Source organism: Herpailurus yagouaroundi, unplaced genomic scaffold (genome assembly GCF_014898765.1).
Source record: "Herpailurus yagouaroundi ecotype Mexico unplaced genomic scaffold, PumYag 166, whole genome shotgun sequence".
NCBI classification, from domain to species: Eukaryota; Metazoa; Chordata; class Mammalia; order Carnivora; family Felidae; genus Herpailurus; species Herpailurus yagouaroundi.
The window spans coordinates 33,232,937-33,249,264 of NW_024412407.1; the positions used below are offsets into that span (position 1 = coordinate 33,232,937).

General features: G+C 38.8%; 2 protein-coding genes across 2 annotated transcripts in view; both read right to left on the reverse strand.

Annotated features, from left to right (window-relative positions):
* PDE6H (phosphodiesterase 6H) overlaps positions 1-16,328 on the reverse strand; it is a 179,171-nt gene that overhangs the window by 70,436 nt on the left and 92,407 nt on the right. The window lies entirely within an intron of this gene.
* CUNH12orf60 (chromosome unknown C12orf60 homolog) overlaps positions 1-16,328 on the reverse strand; it is a 129,551-nt gene that overhangs the window by 20,795 nt on the left and 92,428 nt on the right. The window lies entirely within an intron of this gene.

Genomic DNA, 16,328 nt, shown 5'->3' on the forward strand with positions numbered 1-16,328 from the left:
TATGGCCTAATGATTTGATCTTTATATACATTATGGTCACTGCAAGAAGTCTAGTTATCATTTGTCACCATAAAGAGTTATTACAATATTATTAACTGCATTCTCTGTGCTGTACCTTACACCCCATGTCTTACTTATTTTATAACTGAAAGACTGTACCTCATAATCTCCTTCACCTACCTTGTCTCCCAATCTACTCCATCCTTTATATGTAGATAAGTGAAATTGAATGGTATTTGTTTTTCTATTTCACTTATGTAATTAATAGTTGTTAGGTCCAACCATGGTGTTGTAAATGGCAATATTTCTTTCTTTTTCATGGCTGAGTAATATTCCATTTTATATATATCACATCTTCTTTATGCATTTACCTACCAATGGACACTTGGGTTGCTTCCATATCATGGCTATTGCAAATAATGCTGCAGTGAATATAGGGGTTCATTTGTCTTTTCAAATTAGTGTTTTGGTTTTCTTCGGATTAATACCTAAAAGTGGAATTGCTAGATTGTACGGTAGTCCTATTTTTAATTTTTTGAGGAACCTCCATACTGTTTTCCTTAGTGACCACACCAATTCACATTCCCACTGACAGTGCAAGAGCATTCTTTTTTCTCCACATCCTCATCCACATCCACTTGTTATTTTGGTTCCACTAAGTCTTAATAGCAGGATACAATTTCTACATTAGGCCCACTGGTCTTAATATGGGAACATATGGTGTTAGCCGAGGCTTGAGGAAGAAAAAATAGAAAAGATCTGACATAATTCTAGCAGTGGTGACGTAAGAACTTTGAAATTAAAAAACATGTTGTGTTAGAGGTTATGTTTCCCAAGAAGACTCTGAGACTAAATTTCCTTGCAGGAAGTTTATTGGAGAGTACCCTAGAGACCTGTGGGGAAATAAGGAATGTAGGATTGGGCAGAAGGAAAAGTTGGGCTATGACACAGTCACAACAAGGGCTCAGATGAACTCATGGGCATATTTAGTGCTGGGATGTACTTGCAGAGTTGTCTAAAACTGGAGAATGGGGCCAGGCCTTTATGCCCTCACAGTGATCGTTTGATGCAGGCCGCACACAGGAAAGGTGTGTGATCACAGGAAAGGCAGCTCACCTTAGCAGAGGGAAATCTCTGTGTTGGAGGTCGGTGAGTGGGATTCAGCTAAGAGCTGAATCGATACAACCAGCAGCTGGGGGGTCATGGTCTGAATGTTTGTGTGTCCCCAAAATGCATTTATTAAATCATAATGCCTAATATGATGTTATTAGGAGATGGGGGGGTCTTTGAGAAGTGATTAGGTCAGGACAGTGAAGCCCTCATGAACGGGAAGAGTGTTTTATAAAAGAGACTCCAGAGAGATTCCTTCCTTTTCTCCCATGTGAAAATACAATTAGAAGTCTGCAACCCAGAAAAGGGGCCTCACGCGACCATGATGGCTCCCTGATCTTGAACTTACGGTCTACAGAACTGTGAGAAATAAATTTCACTTGTTTATAAGTCACTCAGTCTGTGATATTTTATTATGGCATCCCAAACAGACTAAGACATAGGTGAAGAGTGTGTCTGATCTAAAGAAGTTGGGGGTGATCTATGTGGCTCACCATAGTATCTACTGTAGCAGATGGAACAGTGTTTTCTTTCAGATTACCGTAATCACTGAACCAATGCAATGCAAAAGAATGGATTTATTTATCAAATAAAATACGCAGTACCTTCACTGAATCAGGGTTGGGGCAGAACATATGACCATGTTGTCTTCACTAAAAGGATTAGAGTAGGCTTCCAGCGGCAGTACAACATGACCACTCACTCATTCATCCCTTCATCAAATATTGATTGAGTACCTCTACCATGAGATGAAGATGGACCAGAAAACAGATGAGACACCCAAAGCATAATGTTAACTTCACCTCTTCCCATCCTCACCATCTGGTTCCCCAGATGGGTTACAGGACAAACACAAAGTTCACTGGGAATTTGAGAAGTGGTCTGAATTTCTAATATACTTAGTAGATATTCAAATATTTTGATGATGGTGGTCATAATGCATATCAACAAAGAGAAAGTGAAAACTTGAACAGTAATTAGTGACTGTGCAAAAATTGATGTTAGGCTTAACTCTAAATTGTGACCGTGATGCTTATTTGTACCAACTAAATTTTGTGTACCCAATCATATTTCTTGCTACATATCTTTTCCTTTTTTATCCAAAGTTGATAGTACCTTATCTTGCTATCTCCACTTCCTGCCGCTCACTTCCTCACATCAACCTTCTTGCTAATAATTACCACCCAGTAGTCCATTCTTTATTGCTTTCCTACAAACTCATGGCCTCTGTCTTTACTCCTTCCTCTATCTTCACCTCATCCTAGGGTGTTGCTCCAGGTCACTGGATGGGGCAGAGATTGAATCAGGTTGAGTTATAGTATCAAGGCTGAGTACAAAGGAGTGTGGTCAGGGAAGGAAGTATCTGGAGGGAAGTGGTATACACTGAACAGTATATCGAAAGTTTTGGCCCTGTCCTGAAATCTCTACACTCTACATCAGGATCATAAGAATCTCACTGCTCTCAAAGGGCACTCCCCCACACTTTGGCAGATATACCACAGAAAGAGTAACCCTCACTCCACCACACTTTGGCAAATATGCCACAGAATGAAGGTAGGAAATAATTACTTGTGATCTAATTCCTTAGACCTGCAGCCTCTCTTGGACTGACTCATTCTGTTCACTCCACATGCTTCTTTCCTTTCACACCACAAATGATATGCCAGGGCTGGAGATGGAAGAAGCTAGTCAGTCAATAAAGGGAAATATTAGGTGTTCACAGCAGGCAGGTAGTTTGTGGTAAGGTACGTATTTACATGACTGTGAAATGCAAGAACGGTAGTGGCCAATAATGTGATGTTGATCTGTAAGGTGAGGGCCAAGGGTCAAAGAACCACTGCTCCCTTGGGGTCAGCTCGTGTTTGGGAAAGAATGGTAGCCAGTGAGGTTAAGGCTGGATATAATTATGGAAGCCACACCAAGTGTTAAAATGGCAATTTACTTAGGGCTACAGTTTTAGAACTGTCATCAGCTTATGACCTTCTAGTTCTCCTTCCACCTTCTTATTTTCCAATTTGCTAAATTATAGAATATTCAAGTTCATCAGGGTTTCCTGAAGGAGAAATTCACCATTTTCCAATCTGTGTGATTTTAAGTATATATCAGTATCTTAGCATAACAATTTCTGAAAAGCTCAAGTCACGAAACACAATTTCCACATAGTTCTCAAATGTCTGTTTTTAAGCACAATGTTTTCAATTTCCAGTAAGAGATAGACATTTTAAGAATAAACTTAAAAGGACTTTGTCGCTAGATGACTAATGAGTCAATGAGGAAAGCTGTGATAACCATCAAGCAGGATCTTAAAAGAGATGCATTTGGAATAGGCCATATATCAGTTACAGTTATTAGTCACCAAAAACAACAGAACCCAAACCACAGCAAAGGCTGTTGTGTTTGTGGAGCTAATATTAATTTCTCACGCACTTCTAAGAATTCTTGACCGCGATTCTGTAAAGGACACATCCCTTAAATAAACAGATATTAAGAAATCCATCAAGATAAAAGATTTCATCTTTTTCTCCCTCTAGAGAGATCAAGCCTCTAAGGTTGGAGAGAAGTGGCCATAGTTGTAGGAAAGAGAAAAAATTTTAAGTGAATGGGAAACCTAAGGAAAAAGTCACTTCTCTAAGCAACTATCTTTTCCATCTGTTATTTCTCTGCTCTGCACTTAAGAGACTATTATGAAGTTTCATTTATTTAAGGCATCTCGTCTTTTACAATCTGTCATAGTAAAATGATTGTCCATAAGAGGAGAAAGGTATGGAGTACTGTTCATCACAAAGAGGACTGTCAAAGGATCTGCCTCCTTAGATGTGAAGATTTAGATTTTAAAATAATGGCATCCAGAAAAAAGTGACTCTTAGGATTCCAAATGCCATACATCTCTTCAAAATTGACCCAACGTGTTGAAGCAAATTAACTAACAAACGTAGGAGCACCTGCACTTTCCAGCGTCCATTTATTGTACAACTGGTCTAATTCATACTAATGGAAGGAGCGGGGACAGTGTGGCCCTGCCATTAGGAAAGCTGAAACAGTTCCGACTTCTCCATTAAGTTTAGCACGTCCCCCTGGGAATGTGACTGTCTTATTTTCCCATTCCCATCACTTTCCCACTCCATTAACATGTGAAATTGAGTTAATTTTAACTTTCTATCTCCTCACAAACACATAGCAAAGATAAAATGAAGTGAGGAATGGAAAGCACTCTGAGATGTAAAAACACACACTGATTTGGGCCTGGACCCAGAAACTCCTCTGAACAAGCGCTCTACAAATACACACACACACACACACACACACATCCCTGATGCTGAAACACTTCAGCCTCAATGGCTAAGAAAGGGAGAGAGCTGTGCAATCCTCCAACACACAGTTAATCTAATTGATAGACTTGGCTCTATGAGTTTATGGTCAAGGGTGTGCAGACTGAAATGTCTCCACATTTATTTTCCCAGCCCAGAAGAGCCAAGAATGGAATCTCCTCATCTGTAGGTGCCGCCTGACAGCACAGGCATACGTGGTTCGAATGTACTTCTGTCATGGGCACAGGAGGACATCTGACTTCTCCAAGTCTCAATTTCCTCCACACAAAATAAGGGGATGAAGGAAATGACTGTAAAGGTTCTTTTCAACTCCGACATTTTGGGTTTTGAAAATTGAAGGAAAAGGAGGACAGAACTGACTAGCTCACGTCCTGGGCGCCAGGCCAGACATTCTACCTCCCCATTGTCTCCTCATAATGAAAATAACTTTGGTTCAGTTAAGGCCAACACAGCCTACATCTCCCACTGGCTTGTAAATCAGCCATTAGACTCAACTCAAAAGCGGCTGATTCTATTTCTGTCTGGCTTTCAGTGCCAAAGCTCAACCCCCAGTTTGTTTGGTTTTAATAAATTTATTCTGTTGTTGCGGACATTGTGTAAAATGGAAAAAACAAGTCTAGACTGGTTTGACTTCAGGAAGTTTGGGCAGGGTCTCTTTATTAAAAATAAACATCCTCCCTCTTTCTTCCTTTTCACTCTTTTCTCACAAATCTGCTCCCCAAAGCCCTCAGAATCTGGGGCTCCACTATCTGATTATTGCCCCAGATCCTTGAAGAACATTTCAACCCCTTCATGAATAATATCACCAACAATACAAGGAATTCTTTTTTTTTTTTTTAACATTTATTTACTTTTGAGACAGAGAGAAACAGAGCGTGAATAGGGGAGGGGCAGAGAGAGAGGGAGACACAGAATCTGAATCAGGCTCCGGGCTTTGAGCTGTCAGCACAGAGCCCGACGCGGGGCTCGAACTCACGGACTGCGAGATCACAACCTGAGCTGAAGTCGGACGCTTAACCGACTGAGCCACCCAGGCGCCCCAATACAAGGAATTCTTAACAGAAGCTAACAATAATACAATTTGGACACGATAAAAGATGAATTACCTGAACCCTGGTAGGATCTTTTATCTTCCGTGTATAAAAGTTAGCACATGAATCCCAGTGAGGGAGACCCATTTTTATCTGCGTCTTGCAGTCTATTTTTTGGCACTCACTGCCCTTCTAGCTTTAATTAAGGATGATGGTCTTCATCACTTCCTGTTCCAACAGGGCACTCAGTTCTACAACGCGAGCCAGGATTGAGATTGCTTTCAGTTCTCTCTCTTCCACCTTTTAGAGAGTTTCCTTTCCTCTCGAATCTGCCTCTTCCTTTTCTCTTCAGAAGATTATGTGAAGTGCTATTAAAATGTAGGGGTTGTGATTAGTGAAGTTCACAAGGGACTTGCCAAAGAAACCACACTAATAATTATTTCTAGTTCTTCATTTGGAACAAATATCTGGAAGAGCCTGGTGGAAGGCAATGTATCATGACAGTTAGGCACATGGGCTCTGGGGTCAGACAGTCTGATTCTACAACTTGTTAACTGTGTGTACTTCTCCAAGTTTCTTAATTCCTCTGTGTCTCCTACAGCGCAAAATGGGAATAATAACAGCACTAACCTTGTAGGTTTATTGTGAAGATCAGATGAAATGCCACAAATTAAGGACTTGGAACATCACTTGGCAAAAGAGTGAGCATCAATTACTATCCCTGAGGAATATCCCAAAGGGAGCAGATGCACACTTCACAAGCTTTCTTTGTTTTTCCTTTTCTCTTCTAGTTTGTACTAAGGTACTAACTATTTCTACACAGAATATCTGCTGCGCCTTCCCTAGTTGGAAGCCTGTCATTAGCCACCAAGGGCCCTACTCAAATGGGTCTCTCCCCTTGGGCCTCTGGGCAACCTGAGTGCATGATACTGGCCTTAACCAATACAGCATTGATCATATCTTGTTGCCACTATTAATTTACTAACTTTCCTTTAAAAGCATATAGCATACACAGAAAATTGAAACATAGTTTAGAGATCTCTGGGATACATCCAAAAACCTGTTTTCTACATTTCTTTCCACCACCATGTCTATGGTAATCTGAAAATGTACGAGCATAGAACAGTGACAAGTCAGAAAGAGAATCCACAGAATTTGTCTTTTTAGTTTAGAAAACTAGCTTGGTTGCCTCCAAGAATAAATTTGTTAGAACCTCTAGATTTTCTCCTCTTAAAAACTTCAAAACCATATATATACACACATATATATACACATATATATACATATATACACATATATACACATATATATACATATATACACATATATATACATATATACATGTATACATATATGTATATATATGTGTGTATATATATACACACACACACACACACACACACCACACACACACACAAGGAAGACCATACAAATTAGCCCCTGCTGAACAAATTAACTTTTTGGAATTTATTTATTTACCTTAAAAGCTTTTGGAAAATTATACATATAAATTAGACATTTTACTGATGGAAAATTAAATCAGGGAGGTGGGAAGAAGTGTTGAAGTATGATATAAGAAAACTCTTTTTTTTTTTTTTTTTTTTTTTTAGTGAATGGTGTGTGGCACCTGGGTGACTCATTCAGTTAAGCATCAGACTCTTGATTTTGTCTCAGGTCATTATCTCACAGTTCGTGGGTTTGAGCCCTGTGTCAGGCTCTACACTGTCAGCACAGAGCCTGCTTGGGATTTTCTCTCTCCCTCTTTCTCTCTCTGCCCCTCTCCTGCTTGTGTGCACACTTTTTCTCTTTCAAAATGAATAAACTTTAAAAAAAGTTTGTGAATAAGAAAGAAAAAAAGAACAGTGAGGGCAAAAACAAACAAACAAAAAAGATGAAAACCAAAAACCAATAAAGAACCTGGAGCTTTTCCCATGTGAAATGAGGAGACATAAAATGTGGGCCTCCTCCTTTCCAATAGCCACCTAGCTATTAGCTACCTAACAATCTATCTATCTATCTATTTCTCTCTCTTTCTCTGGTTCCCATGTGTAATGGCCCTAAGAATGGCCACAGAAGCTCCAGGAGATAGGTAACATAAACTGTGCAACCAACTCAGATTAATCAACTCAACAGATATTCAAAGGGAGCCTGGAGTGATGGAAACCAAATCTGAGTTTTAGTCTCAACTCCAGCGTTCACTGGTTCTATCTTTGAGCAGGTTAACCTTTCCAAACCCGAAATGGGTGTAACATACATACCTGGAAAAGTTTTTATGAAAATTAGAAATAATGTAGGTGAAATATCTAGAATATAATTGGTACTTGATATATAATAGATATTATTATTCTTATCATTACTATTATTTTAAGAAATCTCTACACCCAATGTGGGGCTCAAAACCATGACTGCGAGATCAAAAGTCATTGGCTCTATCCATTGAGGCAACCAGTAGCCCTTATTATCATTATTATTACAAAGTACATAAAGCAATATAAGCAAAACATGGTTATTACTCTCAGAAGGGTTTATTTTATTTTATTTTTTAATTTTTTTTTCAACGTTTTATTTATTTTTGGGACAGAGAGAGACAGAGCATGAACGGGGGAGGGGCAGAGAGAGAGGGAGACACAGAATCGGAAACAGGCTCCAGGCTCTGAGCCATCAGCCCAGAGCCTGACGCGGGGCTCCAACTCACGGACCGCGAGATCGTGACCTGGCTGAAGTCGGACGCTTAACCGACTGCGCCACCCAGGCGCCCCGTCTGGTGCTATCTCTTGCTCCCCTTTCCTTGATAGTAATTTGAACTTGGCCCTTACTTAGTGTCTTTTTCTGGTCCCTCCAGATGATTACTCAGCCTGATCCCATGAGGCTATTACAGACCAGATTAATGCCGAGTACTTGGTCCCTAGAGAGGGAATGGAAAAAGACATGGAAAATACAAGATATTTGTAAATTAATTTGACTGAGGCAGAGCATTTGGGAAGATGAGTGGTTAAAAATGTTGGCAAAATCTTTTGCAAATTGTAGAGTTCTTTCCACACTGCCTCTCTCATAAAACACTTTGTGTTTGCCAAATTATATTAGCTGAGCAGGCCCATGGTCCACCAAAGGCTAAGTGACAGACTGAAACTTTGGGTCTGAGGTTAGGTCAGGTCACTGAACTAGGCAGCCAAAGTCAGCATCTCCAGAGTGGGAAGGGCTTTCTCTTGTCTTCTTAAAGGGGAGTATTTATGGCCATATTCATGTTTTTTACAACAAACCCAATTGTAAGCCATCATTTAAAAAGTGATTTAGCAATATTTTTAGTGTGACTTGGTCAAATAACAAATATGTATCGATCGCCTACTCTGAGCAAATCACCCCAATGAACTTGTGTGTTTAAACTCTCTCTCTATAACTCTATTTTGTTGATATTGTGCAATACATTTATTGTTTGGTTTTATTATTATAACTCATGAAGGAGTTAGGAAATAGTAAGCAAAAAAAAAAAAAAAAAAAAAAGACTCATCTCCTTCCTCCATCCCTGAGTACAAAGCAGTTCATTTTATGGAGGAAGACAGGTGGGAACCCATTTAGGGAAAGGTATATTTTCATTTACTTTGAAAAATACACGTGTTTTCTTTGAATGGGCTCTTGACTCCCAAATTTGCATTTCCAGCTCAGATCAGACACTGAACACCAACCACATGCTCTACATTTCTATCTAGATATCACAAAAACATCTCAACTCGTTCTCATTTCTCCCTAAAACTGTGAACTGCTCCAGATCAGCAACAATTGTATAATCTAGAAACAAAGGCACCGTCTTTGACGCACGCCTTTGCCTCTACATTTATTGGTTCAACATTACCTTCTAAGTAACTTCTATGTCCCTCCTCCTTTCCCTCTTTCCAATGGCATCTTATATTAAGCTACCATCACCCAGCACTGAGTTTCTACAATGGTCTTCCAAACAGATCTTCCTGAATTAATTCTTGACCCTTTTCAATCTATTCTCTATATGGCAGCCAGACTCATGTTTTTAAAACAGTATTTTATTATGTCTTCCTTCTCCTTCTTAAACTTCTTCAGTGGTTTTCAATTAGTTTTAAGATTTAAAAGTGTTAGGGGCGCCTGGGTGGCTCAGTCGGTTAAGCGTCTGACTTCGGCTCAGGTCATGATCTCTCGGTTTGTGAGTTCACTCTCGGTTTGTGAGTTCACTCTCGGTTTGTGAGTTCGAGCCCCACGTCAGGCTCTGTGCTGACAGCTCAGAGCCTGGAGCCTGCCTCAGATTCTGTGTCTCCCCATCTCCCTGTCTCTCGGCCCCTCCTCTGCTCATACTCTGTCTCTGTCTCTCAATAATATATAAACATTAAAAAAAATTTTTTTAAATGTTAGACCTTTGGCATTTTCACATGATCCTGCCTAATTCCCAAGACTTATGTCTTTTTTTTCCAGTTTTATTGAGGCGTGACAGACAAATAAAATTTGTATTTATTTAGGCTGTACAATGTGTTTTTAATGTGTGCAAAATAATGACTTAAATATGCATTGTGAAATGATTACCATAGTCAATTAACTCATCCATCCCCTAACATAGCTACATTTGGGTGTGCGTGTGTGCAAGGAGAACACCTAAGATCTTATGCCTTCGGATGCACAAAGCCTCATTCCACCTTCCAATGTATATAGTTACTGTAGTTCACTTTTTCTCTTCCTATGTTTACTGCCCCTTTTATTTATTTATTCTTCAAATTGCAGACCAAACATTCTTATTTAAGAAATTTTTCCTAACCTCTTAAATCAACCTCTAGATCCATTGTCATGTAGTTTCTTAACTTGAAATACTTTTCCCTCATAACATTTATTGAAGTTTATAAATTTCATTTTTCGCAATCGTCTCATTCAATAAGACTGTGTGTTCCACAGGATGGAGATATATCCATCTTGCTCATTTCGCATAGCACCACACTGTGATAAACAAGTGTTGGGAGTAGATGGGGGTGGGCTGGTCCAAGGGAACATTTAAATATAAGTAAGTGAGGGTGCCTGGGGGGGCTCAATAGGTTAAGGGTCCCACTCTTGATTTCGGCTCAGGTCATGGTCTTCACAGGTTGAGCTCTGCGTTGGGCTCTGTGCGGACAGTGCAGAGCCTGCTTGGGATTATCTGTCTCCCTCTCTCTCTGCCCCTCTCCTGCTTATGCTCTCTCTCTCTCTCACAAAATAAACATTAAAAAAAAATTTAAACAGAATTTTTAAAAAATGAGCAAATGAGCTTCACATCTTGCAGTACAGGTACAGGCCCTCCAAGCAATTCCTATAATCTTTCCATTTCTTCTTAGCATTTAGCCCTATCTTATATAAAATTATTTACTTATTTTTATTAGTTTATTATTTGTCTCCTCTGCTGCTAGTACCTACACATAGTATTAGCTTGACAAATGGATGGTGTGAACAATGAATTAAATTGAATGTTACATTAAAACGAAAAATTTTAATGAATCAATTTGAAAGAAATAACTCTTGCCACAAAAATGAATTTGTGCCCCAGGGAAGAAGGAAATTATGTCTATAATTACAAATCAGTATAAATGTGTGAGGGTGGTCAGTGTCTCAGAATAACATGTATGACTGGAAAGTGGAAATGAGTATCTGGAAAGGTAGCTCTGGAGAGAGCACTGGGCATAGGAAGTGGCTGTGGGAATTTGCAACCACGTGGATGGAACTGGAGGGTATTACGCTAAGTGAATAAGTCAGTCAGAGACAGATAGCAGATGATTTCACTCATATGTGGAATCTGAGAAGCTGAACAGATGAACACAGGGGAAGTGAAGGAAACATAAGATAAAAACAGAGAAGGAGGCAAACCATAAGAGACTCGTAAATACAGAGAACAAAATGAGGGTTCATTGTGGAGGGTGGTTACATGGGTGACGGGCATTAAGGAGGGCACTCTTCGGGATGAGCACTGGGTGTCATATGTAAGAGATGAATCACTAGATTCTACTCCTGAAGCCAAGACTACACTGTATGTTAACTAAATTGAGAATAGAAAATAATAAATAAAACAAAGGAAGTGGCTGTGAGATATGTGGTTACATTATTACAGATGTTGAATGCATCTCCGTAAACCTCTGTTGTTGCTGTTGCTATTTTAATAAGGGGTAAAACTAACAACCAGTAGACAAAGGAAGGATGTGATTAATTAATCTTTGGTTGTATTCACCCCATTTCACCACCTCAGTGAAGAATGAGCCTCTAATACCTGTTCTGCCTTTTTTATATATTCTAAGCAGCCTAAATGTTGAAACCCCACTATGGCAGACCTATGAGCTAGGTGACAGTGTTGGGGCCATTTTTCTAGGCTTGTTTGAGCTTTGAGGCTTTTCAGAGGCTAGAAACATGAGCAGCACAGACTGACCATGGTGACTCATGCCAATACCTCATTCTTTCCATTGAGAAGTTGTAAAAACAAATCAACAAAGCTTCCTGGCTCTAGAATCTGAAGTAGGAAGTGCAGTGTCTATGCCCTGCCACAGACTGGACCTGGCTAACTCCTGACGAGGCTCTACTGCCTTGAAATGCAGGACTGCCTACATTTCTGCTACTGTGACATTTGAGTGACTAACTGAACCATTTTACATTCTTATTTATTTATTTATTTATTTTGAGAGAGAGAGAGAGACAGAGCAGAGGAGGGGCAGATGGAGAGTGCGAATCTCAAGCAGGCTCCAGGCCATCGGCAAAGAGCCTATCGTGGGACTCAATCTCATGAACCATGAGATCGTGACGTGAGCCGAAGTCAAAAGTTCGATGCTTAGCCAACTGAGCCACCCAGGCACCCCTGTATTCTGGGTTTGTTTGTTTGTTTGTTTGTTTGTTTTGAAAAGTATATCAGGGACATCTTTGCACTGAGAGTAGACAGCATCTAGGACTGTGAGTAGCACACAGTTAATATGCAACAAATACTGTTGAATAAATGAATCAATAAATGACCAGAAAAAAATTCATGCAGTAGCATAGAGGGATTACATGGATGCTTGTTGGTATCTGGGTTTATATCCAAAAAATGTCTCCCATGAGAAATCAAAAAGTTAGGTCTACTCTGAAGATGGGTTTGAACTCTAAATGTATACTACCTTTGTATCTAAGAACTCTCAAGTTGATGAATTAGCACAAAATTCTGCCCCCTTGGGCAACTGCATAGAAACTAAAACAATTCTGGAAACATAATCTAATGACTTGGCTGATTAGGATTCCTACAAAGAGTAGCCCAAACAAGGTAAACTCATTATTCAAAGAGACAAAATATATGAGGGAACTCATCAACAGACATAAGAATCAAGAAGAGGGGTGCCTGGGTGGCTCAGTCGCTTAAGTGGCCCACTTCGGCTCAGGTCATGATCTCGCTGTTGGTGAGTTCAAGCCCTACGTTGGGCTCTGTGCTGACTGCTCTGAGCCTGGAGCCTGCTTCTGATTGTGTCTCCCTCTCTTTCTACTCCTCCTCTGCTTGCACTCTGTCTCTTTCTCTCTCTCAAAAATAAATAAACATTAAAAAATTCACTAAAAAAGAAGACATTAGTGAATGGGGGAAATATTTTAGTAAGCTACTTAGAATTCAGTAAAGAATTCAGTAAAATATTTTAGCAAACTACTCAGAATTTGGTATGAAAGAGTATTAAGACACATGGAGGATAAATTGAGCATGTCCAACACCAGTTAGTAAAAGTTGAAGAAAGAGGCGTGAACGAAAGTGAGACAGAGGCAGTATGTGAAGAAATAACGTCTTTGAAAATGCCTGAATTGAGGGGCGCCTGGGTGGCGCAGTCGGTTAAGCGTCCGACTTCAGCCAGGTCACGATCTCACGGTCCGTGAGTTCGAGCCCCGCATCGGGCTCTGGGCTGATGGCTCGGAGCCTGGAGCCTGTTTCCGATTCTGTGTCTCCCTCTCTCTCTGCCCCTCCCCCGTTCATGCTCTGTCTCTCTCTGTCCCAAAAATAAATAAACGTTGAAAAAGAAAAATTAAAAAAAATAAAAAAAATAAAAAAAGAAAATGCCTGAATTGAAGAAAAGCATGAATTCATCACATGGCCGAAGCACAGTCCTGAGCCATGTAAATAGAAACATAAACACAGATACCCATGTCATAGTGAAACACAGACCACCAAAGAATTAAAAGAAAAATCTTAAAATCACTGATGAGAAAAGGCAACTGTTAGACTGACCTCAGATTTTGCAACAGTATCGGAAGAAGCCAGAACGTAATGGAAAAGCATTTGAAAGTACTAGGAAAGCAAATTTCAAACTAAAATTTTTATTTCTAGGTAAATTATCACTTCAGAGGAAGGACAAAATACACAAATATATTTTTGGATGAATACTGTAATTTGTTAGCAATGTATTTACTTCAGAAAGTTGTACAAAGAGGTGAAATTGAATGCAAGGAGATTGGAAAACAAATGTGTAAGTCAAAACAAACAGTGGGTATCTAAAACATTAATGGTAACTGTGACTAATCATGGGAATAACTTAATTGGCATTAGACCTTTTAATCATCAAGCAAACAAAAATAATTTAATAAGGCCAACATTAGAAAATCTATTATTATAACCCATCATATTGAGAGATTAATGAGAAGATAATCTGTGATATTGCAACACATGAAAAAACAACCTTATATGTATAATTTAAGACCCCTCTTGGTTTTAAAAATAATAACTCTTAGCAGACTAAGATTTGAAGAGAACATTTTCTCCAGATAAAGGATATTCATTTTTTAAAAATCTATAAATATATCACATCATAATCAGGGGGAACGTGAGAAGCATTTCCTTGCAAGTTAAAAACAAAGAAAAGATACCTACTATCTACCTTATTCCTACCAAATGCAATAAAACAAACAAAAAATCTAAAATATATTTTTGAAAAGAATATACAAAAACAGCATTGTCAATATTTACTGTTTATATTTGCCTACATAGAAATTGAAGGAAGCTATAGACAAATTTTTAGATTAAAATGGGAGTTAATTAATATGATAATCAATATGATTACCGTGTTATAAAAAGAAGTTTTTTTTCTGGAGTCTGCTTTGGATTCTGTGTCTTCCTCTCTCTCTGCTCCTCCCCTGCTCCTGCTCTGTCTCTTTCTCTCTCAAAAATAAACATTTTAGGGGCGCCTGGGTGGCTCAGTCGGTTGAGCGTCCAACTTCAGCCAGGTCACGATCTCGCGTTCCGGGAGTTCGAGCCCCACGTCAGGCTCTGGGCTGATGGCTCAGAGCCTGGAGCCTGTTTCCGATTCTGTGTCTCCCTCTCTCTCTGCCCCTCCCCCATTCATGCTCTGTCTCTCTCTGTCCCAAAAATAAATAAACGTTGAAAAAATAAAAATAAAAAATAAATAAACATTTTTAAAAATTGAATAAAAATAAAATAAAGGGTATTTTTAAAATCCTCAGTGTTCCTAAATACACCAGTAGAAATTATATTTAAGTGTAACTTTTAAATGCCATTCACAACAACACTGAAAGTCATAATAAATCAAACAAAAGATGTTCAAGATCTTTACGGGAAAAAATGTAAAATTTGTATAAAAAATATAAAATCAACTGAAGAAGTTTTAAAACATGTCATGGCCATGGATGGACAGATTCAATTTTCTAAAGATGTCATTTCTCCTCAAATTTCTCAATCATTTTAAATAAAATTCCAAGAAAAATCCCAAAAAGATTTTAAATAAAATTTGACAAGGCTAATCAAGAGTATATGAGAAGCCAAAAAGCCAAGCATAGCCAAAATAATTTTAAGAAAAGGAGAACACTTAGTCTTCCAGACAACAGAATTATTAGAAGTCTTGGGAAATTGTAAGATTTGTTATGGCACAAGGAAAACAGGTATATAACAGAATACAGAAACCAGAAACAGTTCCTCTTTGAAGGCAGCTTGAGAACATTGCAAATCAATAAGGAAAGGATGTACTATTACATAAAAGAAGCCAGGACAAAAATATTTCCAGATGAATTAAAGATTATAATGTGAAACATAAAAAGTAAAATTTTTAAGAGATTATCTTTATGACATCTCAAAATTTACAACTGGAATTTTTATTGGGATCGCACTGACTTTATAGATTAAGTGCAGGAAAACTGATATCTTTATAGTGGAAAATCACGCTATCCACGGGCATGGAAGTTATTTCCATCTATTCAGATTATCTTCCATCACTCTTGCTAGAGTGTTGGCATTTTTTTCATAGAGAGTCTATGTAGTCTTGATTATATTAATTCAAAGACACCCAGCAGTTCTTGCTGGTATTATGAAATGTATTCCATTTTCGTTATATTTTTCAGTTATTTTTTGATGTAAAGAAATGGTATTGTCTTTGCCAATTGATCTGTGATAGGCAAGTTTGCTAAACTCTCATGGATTCTAATAGTTTGTTGAATGGATGATTATTTTTTATGTGTTTTGGGTAACATTGTTTCAAAAAAAAATAAAGTTCTTTATCTTTCTCTCCCCATCCAGTCCTTGTTTTACTTCTTTTCTCTCTGTATAACACAGGTCAGGCCTTCCGGTTCTGTGACAAACAATAGTGATAACAGTAAACATACTTTTCTTATCCCCAGTTTTAAAGGAAGTGTGTTTTTACTTTCTCCATTAAGAAGAATGTTTCCTGGGGGCGCCTGGGTGGCTCAGTTGGTTAAGCGTCCAACTTCGGCTCAGGTCACGATCTCATAGTTTGTGAGCTGGAGCCCCGCATCAGGCTTTGCGCCGACAACTTGGAACCTGGAGCCTGCTTCAGTTTTTGTGTCTCCCTCTCTCTCTGCCCCTCCACTGCTTGCGCTCTGTCCCTATCTCTCTCTCTAAAATAAATAAACATGAAAG